The sequence below is a fragment of the Ictalurus punctatus genome, chromosome 1 (genome assembly GCF_001660625.3).
Source record: "Ictalurus punctatus breed USDA103 chromosome 1, Coco_2.0, whole genome shotgun sequence".
In the NCBI taxonomy this organism is placed as follows: domain Eukaryota; kingdom Metazoa; phylum Chordata; class Actinopteri; order Siluriformes; family Ictaluridae; genus Ictalurus; species Ictalurus punctatus.
In genome coordinates this window covers 16,729,903-16,744,979 of record NC_030416.2, presented here as the reverse complement: position 1 = coordinate 16,744,979, position 15,077 = coordinate 16,729,903, and the positions used below count along the sequence as shown (strand labels likewise).

The window sequence follows — 15,077 nt, the reverse complement described above, 5'->3', positions numbered from 1 at the left end:
CAGACGTCAAACTTCATAAGCTTCGCCATGACATTTGATTAGACCACATGAAGAGTACAGGCTCAGACAGGTCCGAAAAGTGCCGATGTCGACAGCTTTGTGCAAACCAAGAAGGTGTCAAAAAATTGATTCTGTCTGCCACAGGGGAATTGCAGGAAATCTAAGCCACTGTGTCTGCGATTATGGGTCAGGGAATCTGAATCATAATGAGGAAGAGAGAGCATCCTGTACTTACGGTCAGTGCCTGGGTGGCAGTAGAATCCAACGGAGAAACAAGGTGTTTCTCTATGATCTCATCAAAGGAGCGTCTGCACTGGAGAAGGAAATGATGACTCAGAGACAGGGTAGTGGGGTGCGAAAACCCCAAAGACAAGCCGCAGCGTCAGCGGTGATCAGCCAGGACCCTCTATAATCATTGAGAGAGAGAGAGAGAGAGAGAGAGAGAGAGAGAGAGAGAGAGAGAGAGAGAGAGAGAGAGAGAGAGAGATAGATTAGAACCCACTGGGGTTTGACTTAGGTTGAAAATTGTTAGGTTAATAACCACACGTCTGAGGCAGGAAAGTACTGGCTGGAGACATCAACTGGTCACTGACCCATGATAACGGAAGATCCCCGTCTCCTAAATGTCCTCTTTGACAAACCCTTTCTACTCATTCATTCCAAAAACCCCGACGACACAAAAGCACACACTGCAGAGCTTTAAACGCTAGCAGATGTTTTGGTAGAGAGCAAAACTCCCACCTCTATACTTTCTGAACTCATTAACCTTATTTAATATATCCATTTTTCTCTCTGTCTTTGCCCCCTCCGCATCTCTCTCCAGTTTTTCTCTTTTTCTCTCTGCTAGTCAATGATATGCTTTTTATCCCAAGCCACTGCAGAATGCATGCTAAGCACTCTATCCAAACAAAGTTTATTATTATCCCCATTATTAAAACATGACTAAACGATAAGCACTTTCTATATATAGTTTTGCACTCAGCAGCCAGATTGCAGAGCTCCAGCTATGAAGCAACCAAAAATGTGAAATTCTCAGCAGGAAGCAGGCACCCCCCCGAGTCACAGTCAAATTGCTTGTAGAATTCCTCTGCAGAGACTTAAAACCCAACTCATTAAGCAGCCGTGAAGTTTTTACATCGAGCCGTCTGTCTTCGGCAGCCCCTCTCTCTGCTGAGGCCGGGGGCCGTTGGCAGGATTTCTCGGAAAGACGTTCGTGCAAGGCTAGCACATTTCTGACCGCTGTTAGCTGTGCTAACCGCTAGTGACTAACAGCATCTGGTTCAGGCATCTGCACCCCCCCTACTTCCCCAAACCCACCCACTCAATTTGAGATCATTTACTGCCATGACCATATTTAGTTACAGTAAAGTGTAGCCTTCAGTTTAAATTGAGTATTTGTTTTAAGCTAAGGGGGAGAATGAATCCCTCACGGTCTCCTCTCCTACACAACCTCCCGCTGCTCACGGAGGGAGTTATGGAGTTATGAAAGTCGAACAGTCGGCCCTCAAAAGTCTGAGCAGAGGCCTGGGGCATTTCATTTAATGCAGAATGCACAGACGGCAGAGAGATACAAAAGGAAAGATGGAAGACACTCCATATTTGGGCAACACGACCCATAATCTCAAGTGCAGATTCTTCAACTGACATTCATCAGCTGTGAGCTTCAAATTACCCATAAATAACCACTTACAGTACAGCACAAGCTTAATGTTTTGTTAATAATGACGCAGATGTGCGTAAGCCACCCTTGCGATACAGCTCTGGCAGGCTATAGCTCAAACTTGTTTACAGTACAGGGCGTTACTGGCTCTCTGGGCTGGAGGCGTGATCAGTGCCACATCATATGAGATGAAGCAAACCAAAACAGCATTATAATCACTAACGATGTGTGTGTGTGTGTGTGTGTGTGTGTGTGTGTGTGTGTGTAAATGTGTGTCAACAGAGTGAAGAGCATGTCACGGAAAAGGGGTGTAACCATAAAGAGTGCTGTCAGCATTAGCCTACTTAAGCTCAATTACACACTCTCGCCCTCTAAGTTGTCTTAAGTTGTGCGAGTTTGCGTGTCTGTGTATTTCCTGTTGGACTAGTGTGCGTGTGTGTGTGTGTGTGTGTGTGTGTGTGTGTGTGTGTGTTAAGATTGACAGAGAATGAACATGAGAAAGTGAGGGTGCTCATGCTAGCATATTCAACTAACTTTCTCTTTTGATATCCTACAATATGCTACATTATAGCAAGAGTTATCAGCACTCAGCATTTGTGGCAAGTTGGCACCTCTGTTAGAACTGTTTAAATCAGCAGTGTGTGTGTGTGTGTGTGTGAAGAGGAAAACTACCTGGGAAGAAAGTGGGTATAAAATTAGAGATGCTATATGATGCGTATGAAAAAATTAAAAAGCTCACATTTTTTTGTTCCTGCAACAGAGTACGCATCACAGTATTTAGGTTTGCTACAGTGCTAGCACACATTAGCAAAACACATAAAAACTGCAACACATCTACTTTGTGTAACAATGGAGCGTTGTTAAACGTTTTGTGGCTTTTAGTATGAACATTAGCCTTTACGTGCGCCAAAACAATGACAAAATCCGCATTTAGAATATATGCTTTTAAAATGTACAGTCTCTCTCTACCACAAATACGCATCAACAATTTTGATTCTGCATTTCAGCTTCCCATCAGATTTTCTGTCCAAGCAAATGCTCTCGAGAGTCTGAAGTGTCCCGCACCCAACAATATAAAAACCCATGGTACTAACTGTCAAGTATGGCATAGCCCGGGCTGTGAGGTTGGCTATTTAAAAAGGGGGAGGAGCCACTTGATAAGTCCTGCCCTGACTTCCTGTTTCAGTTAAAATTGTGTCAAAACATAAGGCACTTTAAGGAATATAAATATCCACAATACTCTCAGAAAAGCATACAGGGATGCAGTTTAGCATGGCATTCATACCATTTTATCATACCATCCATCCTTTTTAAAATGCTAGACAGTTGCATCTAGTTTACAGCTCTGTTGGCCACCAGTCACACAGATCAGGGCAAAGAGTGAGCACAAATATCCAGAAAACTAATCTCAGTCCAAGTGAACAGGGCTCTGTTTGTCTTTGAATGATGAGCTTGTTTGAGACTTAGCGAGGACAGCAAACGTTTGGCAGAACAACTTTGTTTGGATTCGAACCAGTGTGACAGAGCAGGAAGTGATGTATGTGTTAGACCGCAGGGACTCTGTAGAAGAGATGATGTTTTATGGGTTTAATTCAAAGGCGAATGGATAGATTTCACATTGTAGAGGATTTGCTTGAAGGTGTAACAAATGCTATTATTTAACCGAAAGTAACTTAAGTTGGGGTACAAATCATGAGAGTAAATGAATTTTAACAAGAGGCATGTGACCCCTGCTTGCTCATTTGCTTTTAATAGTCCCAGAGCAGCTTACTAGTATTTAGATGTGCCTCATTGCCTTAAAGATCGCTTCTACATTTTTTTCTGTCTCACACTTGCATGCTTTTTTTTTTCCTTCCTTCCATCCTTGTTATCACTTTTCATAGACTGAGTGTATTTGGACTAGGGCCATGCAATACATCATTTGTTAATCATCATCTGATATATTGATATTGCAAAAGGCTATTAGATGCAAGTGAGCGCTCTAATAAACAAACAGAACTTTTTAATAGGCACATTAACTGATCTCAGACTGTTCTGTCTGCACTGCAATGTACATTATTTTTGTCAAAATCATGGACCACTCTTTCTTTACTCAAGCGTGCAACCATGAGTTTTTAATCGCACAATATATTTCACCCATGCATTGTGTAAAAATGTGCGCGTGACTGTGAGAGTCTCATTTCTTGTCCGGTTCTCTCTGCCCTGTAGACATTATGTTTTCTGCGCTCTGATCAATGGCCCTGGCTCGGCCTGGCTGCATATCACCCAGCTCTTCAAATGGAATTATTAATAATGCAGAGGGCCTTGCTGTCATACTGGCCATTAGTGTAGCGAGTGACAGGAGTGGTATACTAATAATCAGATTAATTGCTGCGTTTCAGTTGGAAATAAAATGGACTGAATAGCCATGTTATGAGTGTAGAGCACTGTGTTTTATAGCAGCTATCTGAGTGCAAACCATTTTAAGACATTTCTGAATTAGAGTACCTGGATTACTTGTTTTTCCTCCTAATGAGAAAGTACTTCATGTCCGCATCATAATGCCCTGGGCTGATGCCAACCTCGGTGACCAAAGAGAACATACCCACTCAACAAATACACTTTAATAACTTCATATTTAACCTGGAGATGAAGTCATTCGTCATAGAACAACATACAACTCCGAGTTTACGTGGCACCATGGAAACAGCTAATGATGTTAAGGTCAAAGATTGGCAGAAAAGTGTGTATGTGGCACCAAATGCTGTATGGAAATTTTGATCAACCATATTCTCCTGTGAGTGAATCAATGAGTCAGTGAGTGATTCAGTGAGTGAATCAATGAGTCAGTGAGTGATTCAGTGAGTGAATCAATGAGTCAGTGAGTGAGTGATTCAGTGACTGACTGACAGACTGATTCACTCGCTCACTGAATCACTCACTCCTGCCTGGATCAATAACTGAGTAGTATGTAAAAATTAATTTGAACATTTCCTCAGTTACAGTAAATAAATTAAGTTTCCTGCTTTGTGCCCTTTCTGTTCTTTAGCTGCATGCGAATCAGTTCAGAATGTGATGCCAGCATTCACCAAGCCATTTCATTTAGCATCCCTCAGTCACATAGGCATGTCTGTAGAGAGCAAGAAGATTTTTCTATTCTTGTCAAAAGATGTGAATGATAAAAGTACAAAGTATTGTCACTGCATCATACTCGTACAGTAAATCACCATAATGAAGTAGCTTTGGTCATGGCAGTAGAAAAACAAAAACAAAACAAAACACAACAAAAAAAAACAGCCACAAAATCTGAATAAACAATAACCTGAATTTCATAATCACCACAAGGTTCTTAACGGGGTCTAACCTCATTTCACGCCGTAGGCTAAAGGGTTATCAGATCAATAAATCAGGTTCCCTCTTATTGGAACACTCAGGAGGATGGCGAAGCTGCAAACAAGGGCCAAACTGATTTCCAGTGAACTACAAATAAAAATGGATGCTCTCATTAACTGTGAGCTTCCTGCTCCTTTGAGCTCATTGCAAGTCAATTAGAAGCAAACAGCCCCCAATGAAAATGCAGAGGGGAACAGAAAGATTCATATTGGTGTCATTAGTCTCAGTCCCAATCTCTCCAGCTCAATAACCGACACATGAACCATTAGGACATTATCTCCTATCTAATATGAGAAAATTCAGACATCACGGACATTAATCAAGAAACTCAGCGTAGTTCTTATAGCATACTGGAGACAACAATGCTTCACCAGCCCAAAGGGTCTCTTCAAGTGAAGTGTGTGGTGTTATCTTCATAGATGAATTGTTCGAAAGTCGCATATCATTCAGCAACTCAGAAGAGCAGCTATATTCACTTCTAGTGCTCTATACAGTGAATCAAGCTCAAACTATTTACTAGTAGCAAGTAGAAGTACTGCGATCTGAAATAAGAGTAAACAGTGTAGCAATGTAACTAGTCTTGTATCCAGCTAAACATGAAAGCCAAAAAATTACTGCTTTTAAATGTATTAAAAAAGACATCATTTTAACTGAGGGAATTGAGATCATAGCAGATGCTGAATTGGTATGATTATTAATAGGCTTTATATACACCGATGAATTGGATTGAAATTGATATATACTGTAAATAAAATCCACTGGAGCCCATTTTATTGATGCATACGGTCATTGACTAGTTGAAAGATGTTGAAATACTTTAAGAGTAAATTGAAGGGGTTAAATAAAAATATAATGTGCAAAAAGTAACTTGGAAAAGTAATAAAAGGCACTTTATGATGAAGAGTAAAAGCATTCCATTTCAGTAACATTCAAGTAAACATCTAAATATATAAAGTGTTTAAAGTATATAATTACCCCCAAAATAATACTTAACAATAATAATGAAGTATGTATACTCCATGTTTCACCCCTGAACACTGCACATAAGATGCATGCTGGTTTGCAGAAGTAGCTACAGTAGATGTGCAGATACTGGACATGTGTCATGTGTACGTGTGTTTGGTTATGTGTTTTCCATTTCCTCTTGGGTCCCTTTCTTGTCCCTGTGTTCCTGCTGCGCCGGGTCAGGCCAGTCGCCTCTCCTCCGTGGGAAAGGATGGAAAGTTCACATCCGTTCCGCGTTTCCGCTCAGAACGAGTTAGGTCTGCTTTTCCTCTCATGCTACAGCCTCATTTCAGCACAGTAGAAGCTTGCGGTGTTCTTCCGTGTCAGTCGTGTTGCACGTAAACACGCTTTCCACTGCAGCTTCAAAGGGTTTAGCACTGCCACATTTTAATAGCTGCAGATTACACTCACAAACACTCCCACGATCTGCATTCATGCTTAAATTACCAGGACGCAAAAAGTCAGGATCTATGTCAAATATCTTTGCAGTACATGTTGACCCTAACCCATCATACTGCTCTCTCTCTCTCTCTTTTCTTCCTCTATCTCTTTCTGCCTCCCTTTCCCTCGCTGTCCGTTTCCATCGCAATCTCCCCTTCTGTCACACCCTCTCTGTCTCCATCTTTCTCCCAGTCTCCTTTTCTTCCTCCATCTCTCTGTATCTCTCTCCCTCTCCTTTTCTTCCTCCATCTCTATCTCTGTCTCCCTCTCCTTTTCTTCCTCCATCCCTATCTCTCTCCATCTCCCTCTCCTTTTCTTCCTCCATCTCTCTGTATCTCTCCGTCTCCCTCTCCTTTTCTTCCTCCATGTCCATCTCCCTCTCCTTTCCTTCCTCCATCTCTCTGTATCTCTCCGTCTCCCTCTCCTTTTCTTCCTCCATGTCCATCTCCCTCTCCTTTTCTTCCTCCATCTCGCTGTTCCTCTTTTCTCTTTTTCTTCCTCCGTCTCTCTGTCTCCTGCAGTGGGTCTGTGTGGGACTAAACGAACACAACCCTGACTTTTTCTGTCCTTTTCCTAGCTCCCAGTGTGCCAGCCCGAAGAGCCTCATTGTCTCAACCCTGTCCTTTGACAAGTGGCCTTTCAGTTTCTCTGGCTCAGTTCTCCCATATCTCCCTGCACTGAGCCACCACCCGCGCTCAGCCCACTTCAAACAGGAGCTGGCCTCATGCATTATGCTTACAATGGCTTTTCTGTTTAGCCACGTGTTGTCAAGTTGGCAGAAAACTACAAACACAATCGTTGACTAAACCCAACATTAGTGCATTCTGTAATTCTCTATATTTATCCACATCCACAAGACCCGCAAGCCCGATAACACACAAAAGAACATTAGCACAACCTTAACGCTGACAAATGTAACTCAGTGTTTTTATCCACCGTCTGCAAAATGCAAACATTTCGACCAGGAACGGGAAGCATGTTCCTGTGCTACTCCCTTGGGTCTTGCAGCCAGCAGTTGCATGGATGCAGCAGGACAGCAGAACGCAATCTAATAGCCTTCCTGGACATAAATCACTTTGAAAGCAGCATGTGGCACAAAGATTGTCAGTCTAGCAACCACCGGTGTGTCTTTATTAAAACTAAAATGATACAGTCTGGACGTCTGACTTCCGTCCCAATGTCCAAACCTGAAAGGATCTCTCCTTACCCCAGCTTTTTTTTTTTGGGGGGGGGGGGGGGGGGGGGGGGGGGGGTCCTACTGTTTATGCACCCCATACACCTCATTTAGGGGGTGGGAGAGGAATGATGGATGACTGGATAATGGGTATGTTAAAAGATACAGAGAAAGGCATTATCAAGACAGCACGTTTCTACGTTTCCGTCATACTGACGACTCGCTGGAATAACCTCAATATGTAATACTCTGACCTGAAAAAAAGGGGATAAAGACAGAGCCTTTTCCCCCTCAACAGAAACCTAAATAAATAAACCCCAGTAGGATCGCACACAAAAGGTTAGCTGAGAAGGAACAAAGCGAGACCTGATGATGTGTGCAAATATCACCGTCACTGTAAGCATCAGCATCCAAAATAGCTCTTTGCTATGCACAGGAGCCAAGACTTCTGAATAAACATGTCAGAAAATGGCAAAGCTGCCATGACTAATTGCTTGTCTATATGTTTGTGAAAGAACAGCTTTTCTCCGAGCAAAATACCCTGTCCCTAGGTCAGACGTCTTACCCTGGTAATTTTCTCTTGGGCCACCACCCGGCAACATCGCTTGCTGAAAAAGAGTTCCAATCCAAGTGGCCGTGGAATCAGAACTACTTTACAGAACTTTTCCTTAGCCCTTTACAAGCACTTTCTAGCATTTTAGCACTTTTCTCCTGTCTGTTCATGGAACAAAAGGATTAAAGATGTTGGGTAGGCACACGAGCTGCCCATAAAGCAATCCCTTTGTCTCACTTTATCTCGACTGGCAGCATACACACAAATACACATACGCTCCAAAAAACACACACACACGCTTTCCCAACCACCACGCAAATAATCCAGGATTAGAGAAGCGATTTTTTTTTTTTAATCCAGGCCCCATCCTGGACCTCTTGTCCACCCTCCTCCTCCTCCTCCTGTTAACCGACTCGGACTAACCGTGGCCGTGCATAGCTAATGAAGATAAGGCAATCTGGTCTCCAAGTCAACAGCACTCTCCCGCCATCCTGCTGCTAATCTCTGAAGCTGTCTGCAAACACAGATCTCGTGGGGAGATAAAATTTCATGTCTGCTGAAATCTCAGACTGAGATGTGGTGACGTCCGCCAACCACGAATCAGCTCTGCTGTACGACTGCTCTACACATTGACAGCCCTGGTACATGCTTCTATCTTGCATGCTTTCTAGGTCCCTTGATGCAGTGGCAGTGCATCTGGTTAGTGGTTAATGCTTGTTCTTTGTTGTCGTTGATTGTTAATGCCTTTGTAAAGATTATCAAGGAAATTCAAATGAGGCAGCATGTGGAAATAGGCCCGCGTCCTTCACCTGGAACGAAACGTCCTTCCTGGAAACTGATTTGCATCTGCAAAATTGTCTTTCAAGTACAACGGCATTCCAGTCTGGATGTCCAAGAATGAGAAACACCATCATAACAGCACATTGTTACAAGTGTCCTAGACATTTTCAGCATTTTTTCACCATAAGAAATGCACTGTAATTGCATCGTCTAAATGTGCCTCCAGAATCACTGGCACCCTTTTGTCAAAAAAAATGGTTTTAAAAAACATTCTCACACTAAAAACATGAGACAAATCTAACCTTCAACTTAAGTACATTTATTCTAAGATAATTAACCACAAAGACACTTTCCATAAATGGTTCATAAACAAATCTTTACCAAGGGTGCCAATATAAATAAATATATATATATATATGCAGAATTCTACACTCACCTGAGCAGCACACACAAGGTGCTCAGGATCTCTCTGAAGGAATGCAGGAATGAAATGAGCAAATGCCACCAAAAATCAACTGCGAGGATCAATAAAGCTATTGCAGTACACTGAGGGCGAGTGGTACAAGGCAGGGCTGGATCTCAAATGAACCCCCCCCCACACACCCCCCACACACACACACACACACCCACACTACAGGCCTTGATAGTTTTGCTTCACTGTGCATTTCCACATATTTTTCAGTTTTCATTGATGATAAACACATGAGATTTTGGGGCTCTTTAGAGCACAACAGCGCTCGGATCAAATAGCAGAAGCTGAAAAGGTCAGGTTGAGCATGAGTGAATGGGCACTGTCTGTTTTGAGAGGACTCACAAGCAGCACTATGTAATGTGCTGGCACCCTTATCCATTTTGGAGCAAGACTGAGGAAAATAACAGGTCAGCCGTGTGTGTGTGTGTGTGCGCGTGTGTATACTGAGCAACCCTACTCCGCTAATGGGACACTTGGTTTTGGGCTGCTAGTGCCGGTACGAGTGAAGTCGGAGCCAAGAGGCCCTGCTTTTCCTTCTCCTTACCACTAAAGAAAAACACCGCTCCTTCCAGCCAAAGTCCACCATACACACGTACACACAAGATACAAAATCTGCATTTGGTCTTTTACCTAGAAACCTTCTGAGCCTTCTGAAAAACGCTAGTGTGAAAGATAATGAGCTCTGGGAATGCAGCTCGAGTTCATATTAATCTGGGAATCGTTCATCTGATCCTTTTCCCCTGCTGGTCTCGCGGCTCAGGGACGACCCACACACCTGAGGCTGAGCAAGACAAGACAGCGTGAGTGAGATCAAGCACGAGGGAGGGCGAGAGAGAGAATTTCGGCTCCATTAAGCCATGTTATACGGTGCTTGTGTACCCTGACTACCACTGACAGGTCAGCTGGGTCCCAGGCAGAGTGTGGTACAGCACAAATCCCCAGCAGTGGCAGTAAAGCTCAGAAAGCATGCGCGCACATGCGACGACTCCCAGTACAACAAACCGATTTCCCTTTCAATCTGCAGCTCTAAAAACGAGTCGCTGTTTACTGACCTTTGCATTCGGCCCTTATAGGACTATCACTTCCCTGATCCAGCTGTAGATCCACACACACACAGTAGTGCAATAATAGTACAGCAGAGTGTGTGTGTGTGAGTGAGTGAGAGAACAATGTTGACGGGGAAGAATAATATTCGACATCTACTTTTATGATTGCAGAACACACTCAGGCTGTCGGAATGAATTTCACTGCTCAAAACACTTTTCATAATATTTATGGATTCAAATGGAAAAATTCTACATTTAGACTACTTTTAGTCACCTAATGTAAGTCTATCAAATATAATGGATTTTCTCATTTTTTGCTCCATGACTCATCACCTGCAATAGAAAAAGGGCTCTGAATATCCACAGCATTTATACCATATGCCCCCCCCATATTGTTTATGATGTACGTACTGCATTATTTAATGAAAAAAAAATTACAACGGAGTGTCTTAAACATATGACATGTAAGTAATTGAAAGTTTCCCCTCAGGCACTTGTTGGAATCCGTTTTTGTCTTCTTTTTCAATCTCAAATGATGCTGTATTGCCCATGTAGCGCACCATGTGGGTGCAGCTAAAATCTTATATCTTATATAATGAGTATTTATAGTATAAAGGAAGCTATTTGGTATTCAATTTACAACAGAAGAAAAAAATGCTGCATCCCCCTCTGGTATATGGAAATAAGTCAAATGTGAGTGTATTTGGCAACAAGACAACAAATCCAAAAGATAAAAACAATCAACAGAAGTTTTGCCTTGACCCTCTCGGCAGTGTATGACATCTGGCAGCGTTCCAACAGATGTGTCAAGTCAAATGAGTATGGGGTGAATATTACACCTGCTCAGAGGATTGGAGAAAGTTATTTTAAAAAATAAATAAAGAAAATTAAAAAAAAAAAAAAAAGGGCAATTTTTTTATTGGAGCATATTTAAAACATTCGAAAAGGGAAATATTAATGTTTGGACTTAGAATTTTTGTTTCATTTTTCACTACTGATATCTTACTATTTGACCATTATGACAACGAAATAAAGGACAATCTGTGACGGTGACAATAATGAAGGAACATCTGTTAAGACCTAACTCGATAAACATCCCGTTGTTGTCATCTTCACTTTAACCTGAGGAGATTTGCACTTCGCTGTAATGGTGCTGCAGAAAGCATTCAAATATTCCTGCCTGAAGATGGCAGATTTTTATGGGCATCCTGTGTAACCGAGGAAATGTACATTTGTGTTCAGCATTAGCAACACTGCAGTGGATAAGTAATTAAAAATGATTCAGAAACACTAAACACTGAATCACTATTGCCTCGGTCTGATTTCCTTCGCTTAAAAAAAAAAAAAAAACAGCAGTTTTGCTTACAAACACATAGCATAGTGCTGCTGCTAATGCTATTGCTCTGTCTAGGTTTGTACATGATTACAGGCTTGTATATATTAAACTGAATACTACATCTTTTATTCATTAAAATTCAATTGTGAATTGTGTAAAGTAGCCCGAGATATCCTGTCAGCCCTGGAGCACACTGCTAGCTTAAGCTATAAATCAGAATTGGTTGCTTAGCTAGCTAACATACATGCTAACCTTAAGGTTGCATTACATTTTGCTTTTGGAATCGTTTTTCTTCTTTTTTACCTCTGTTATTGATCTTGCCTTGAATTCGAAACTGGTATCAATCCTCTATAAAGCACTCTGTCCATATTTCTTTAGAATGTTATACATAAAGAAACCGTATTGATATAATAAAGCTAGTGCGAAATTGGACCAATGAAATGTAGCTCACGCTTTTTAATCCACACCAAACAAAACTAGTAACAGCATTTTTTTGTCATCCAAAACAAACTGCTGAAGCTTATAGAGTTGCAGAGCTCGGTACTGGCTTGTTTTACTCTTATCTAAACCCTGTGTTCACCTCCAGGGCTGTTTAGCAGGTTGAGCAAGATGCTCACTGTTTACCCAATATGTCTCTGCAAGTCATCTCGGATAAAGTCAGAAGATGGCGTCTGAGAAAACCCTCTAGCCTTGTGTTCATTACTGCAATTATCATTAGCGACAGTGAGCTATGTGTTTGTGCGTGTGTATGCATGTGTGTGGTGTGTGCATGGCGATGGCTGGCCAGGTAATTAGTCAGCAGTGGAGCGGAAAGGATGACGAGGTATCAGTAATCCTTAGTGTTAATGCAGAGTGCTGAGACAGGTGTGTACGTGTGTGTTTCTAGCTAATTCAGTGTTGAGGGAGTTGAAACCGTGCTAGCAAATCGTAGCGTTTGTGTGCGGGGACAGCTGAGTGTCGGGTGTAGAGGGGACAGAGGCAGCTGATGCACGACAGGAAGCTCAGAGTACCACTGCACCGGCTTATCTGCCAAAACAGCTGGAGCGCTTGCCACCCCCTACTGAGGGAGGCCAGTCACTCATGGGGCTCACACAGAGAGTGAGTGCACACACGTATACCCTCACTTGGGGTAGAAAGCACTCTTAACCTGTTTTGCTTAACACTCTTTCCGTCTCTTCACCACCTAGCTCCATCGCCTCCAGTCTCACATCCATAATGCATGGGGCTGGATTTGGCTTTTTACTGAGCGTTTAGCTACTTTCTCACGCCTTCGCCTCACCACCTGCATTGGAAAAGAAATGGCTCGGTGCTAAACAGCTTTTGTGAAGATGACACACACACACACACACGCACACACACGCACACACACGCACACACACGCACACACACGCACACACACGCACACACACGCACACACACGCACACACACACACAAACACACAAAATGATTCCAGCTTAGACCTGCACAGGCTGAAAGATCCTGTATCCAGCATCAGGGTTATAGAAGATCTGTAAGAGATAAAAACACATATCTGGAGAATATTGCCGTGTCCCATACGGCGCTCACAGGTCCTACGCAAGCTGAATCAAAATACTACAATGAAATCCTGTAGGGCACGTGCGTGACTGTGTGTCTCTCGCTGCAGCAACGCAGTGGCACCTCCTCTGTCTGCCACTATAATGAAATTAGAGCAATCTCTGTCTGATTTATTGCTGTGCCACGTCTGAAAGCACCTCTTTTACATAAATGAGAGCCTCTCCCACAGCCCATGATTCATCATCCAGGCGTTCTGATGGATCCATCCGTCTTCATTCAGGCCCCACACCATCGCAGAGCCACTGCAGTCCCCTCTCTCCCCTGCAGTCTCTGCAAGAAAGGGGTATGACGGGGAGGGAGGCATGCAGTTTGATACGGATAGCTCAGAAACATTTAACCTCCTTGTTTTCTTTAAGCAGCTCACACACTAACAATTCCGAGTGAATGAGCTGCCTGGCTGACTCCGACGGCTTGTAAAAAATAAAGCTCGAACAAAGACCTTTTTATGTACTGACACCTCACATAGTGGTTCCAGTGTAGTAGATTATCTAAATACAAAGAAGGATATCGATAAATCTCAAGACTAAATATGCTGTGAACGCCGGATACAAAGCTGGCACAGACACTTGTCCAGGCACAGCGGACAGCAGGTAGTGCCACAGAGGTGTGAACTGACGTTGGCAAGGATATCGTGTACGGACGTGTCATGGAAAGCTTGCCATCAGGGTTGGAAAGCCTCTGTACTGGGGGGGACAGAATAAATCCCGTCTGGCAACCTCTTACCTTCACACAGCTCAAGCTTCTTTCTCTCTCACACATACTCTCACAGTCTCTTTTCTTACATGTGAATGGAATAACGAGACAGCAAAATAACAGTCATTACCATGACCATCATCCTTAAGACTATCTGAAATTATATTTTTGTTGCCAACCATTCTATAAGAGGAGCTGATTCTACAGTTTGGGTGCCACTGTGGCTCAGCTGTAAGCAATCACAACGTGAAAGCAGTACAGCTAATCACAATCTGTTTTTGAGGCCGCCAGAAATGCTGCTTCCTGGCCAAAACCCAGTGTGCTGGGCCGAGAACTGATATTTGAAGATGATGTACAGGATCTTAGAGCTGTGCGCGCTCTCTCTCTCTCTCTCTCTCTCATATTTTATCACACATATATATATCACACATCTATTAGAGCTACAACAACTACTGTCGATAATTATTGATAATTATCGATTATGAAGAATGTTGTAAACGAATCTCATTATCGATGAGTTGGTCTGCGGATGGTGCGGGGCACGTTTACTCATTGCGGTACTTCTGTTCCAAAAACATGCACCGTCTCAAATGGAACACTAGAGGTTTTTTTACTAACCGGAGGTATAAGCCTAGTCGATGGCACATGACGTCAAACACACGTAACGCGACACCACTAGCTTTACTGTTTATGTCAACCTTTTACCTTTAATGCAAAACATGACCTCAGGTCAACATCAGATAGAGGCGTAATCGTCAAGTGACAGCGGAATAAATACGCAACTCACTAAAGCATGGGAGCATTTTATATTCAATGCCACAAGGAAAATTGTAACCTGCAAACGTTACAAAGCGGAGCTTACGTGGCATGGAAGCACCATGGTGATGCACGAGCACAAACTTACGTTTATATCCAAAATGCTACACGGTGTCAAGGGGTTGGGGAAAT

At 42.7% G+C, this 15,077-nt stretch overlaps 1 protein-coding gene across 7 annotated transcripts in view; it reads right to left on the bottom strand.

Moving 5' to 3' along the window:
- Positions 1–15,077, bottom strand: part of sema6e (sema domain, transmembrane domain (TM), and cytoplasmic domain, (semaphorin) 6E) — a 147,078-nt gene that overhangs the window by 94,039 nt on the left and 37,962 nt on the right. For all 7 annotated transcript variants that reach the window (XM_017473054.3, XM_017473044.3, XM_017473091.3 and 4 more), the window contains one exon: positions 236–406. The gene's annotated coding sequence lies outside the window, so the exon portion shown is untranslated. The remainder of the gene's footprint in view (positions 1–235; positions 407–15,077) is intronic.